Here is a 1,736-nt window from a genome sequence, read left to right on the forward strand (position 1 = left end):
ATTGGGACTTCATAAAGATAAAAAGCTTTTGCACAGCAAAAGATACAGTCAACAAAACCAAAAGACAACCAACGAATGGAAAAAGATATCTGCAAATGACATATCAGATACCAGCTAGCTCCATCTATCATTCTACAAATAAAGATATTACAGTTCAAGAAGCCTATACAAATTGTCAGAGTCAGGTTGAGAATCTGGGACTCCTGACTCACTACTGGGTCAGCTCCAGTCCTACTGCCCTGTCTTGTTAATGCTAAAATAAAGCAAAGTCCCATGTGGTTTTCAAGACATTTTCTGAAATGTCATGAAAAGATTGTTTTGTCATCTCTCTTTTGCAGACCCAAGTACTGGAGTCATAGTGCCTTGATTTAAAGTCTAGCTCTGTCATTTGAAATGTGACATTAGCAGGTTACTTAGTTTTCCTGTGCTTTTGTGTCCTCATTTATAAAATGGGAAAAATGCAATGCCTTCTTAAAGGGTGTTAAGACTAAATGAGATAATACATGTAATTAGTTTGCAGTTGCATTAGGCACACAATCACCATATCATAAACAGCAGCTATTATTATTTATGTTCTATTTCTGATGCATTAGCAGGCAAGGTGTTTCCACTGTAAGGTCAGAGGTTTGGGAACTAGGAGGGTGACTATCTGTCCCTTGATACTCACAGGTCTACTCGGGTACACTTCCTTAGGGACCTAGATTAGATTGCTATCGTAGACTAGAGCAAAGAGTCAGAGTATGTCTCATCCTCATAATTTTCCAATAGGTTAATTCATTACAATCGGCCAGACCCTGAGCTGGGCTCTAAGACTCCAGAGATGAAAAGGATGGAGTGCTTCTTCACAGTTCAGCCAATCAAAGGCCCCTCAACAAATGAAGACAGTACAGTGGAATAAGTCAAACTGTGTTGAGGAAGAGGTGAGACCTACTATGTTTGCCAACAAGGCTCCTTAGACAGCCCCAAAGGCCACCAGCAAACCTCTTTGCTTTAGAACTTGATGAATGCCCGAGCTGAAAATCCAGCCTGGGTCCGTAGGAATAAGACTGAGGGACAGGGAGAGGATTACTTGTCTTTGAGCAAAGCTCTTTTCTGGGCCTTTGATCCCTCACCCATAAAATGGATAGATTTGTTAGGATCACTAAGTATTAAAGAAGAAATATGTTTAATGCTCACTCAGCAGCACATGTACAATACAGAGAAGATTAGCATGGCCCCTGTGCAAGGATGACACACAGATTTGAGGAGCATTCCATATTTTCAACTGAAAAATAAAATTCATAAAGAAAAAAAGAAGAAATAAGTTTGGCACATAGCAAGTACATACTAAATAATAATAATATACCTTAAAGAGAAAAAAAAAGATGGATCCATTAAAATGTTCTCTGAATTAGATCTAGGTTAACTTGTTCCAAAACTCTTTAAAAAAAATCCCATAAGAAAACTGAACTTGTAGCACTGCTACATCAAGGAGCTAAATAGACAGATTTAACTCCAGAGAAGTGCCGGCTTCCCACCCCAACCAAAGCTACAGAGCTGCAGTGAGTGTTAGAATCAAGGGCCTGTGGTCTCAAAAGTTGAATCCAAGAGGGTCAGCAGCTCTGGCTATAGCCACAAGGAAGAAAATAGAAATCAGTCCTTGACCTACTAGGAAAGCACTTTGTCATTCACCCAAAAGAATATGTGAACTTTCAGGGATCCTGAAGGGGGAGGAAGGAAAGTTAAGGGATTGGAGT

At 39.7% G+C, this 1,736-nt stretch overlaps 1 pseudogene; it reads left to right on the top strand.

Annotated features, from left to right (window-relative positions):
• Window positions 1-1,168: 1,168 nt before the first annotated feature.
• On the top strand, window positions 1,169-1,262 carry LOC113926083 (annotated as a pseudogene).
• Window positions 1,263-1,736: the final 474 nt, after the last annotated feature.

This window comes from Zalophus californianus, chromosome 2 (assembly GCF_009762305.2).
Source record: "Zalophus californianus isolate mZalCal1 chromosome 2, mZalCal1.pri.v2, whole genome shotgun sequence".
Lineage (NCBI taxonomy): Eukaryota > Metazoa > Chordata > Mammalia > Carnivora > Otariidae > Zalophus > Zalophus californianus.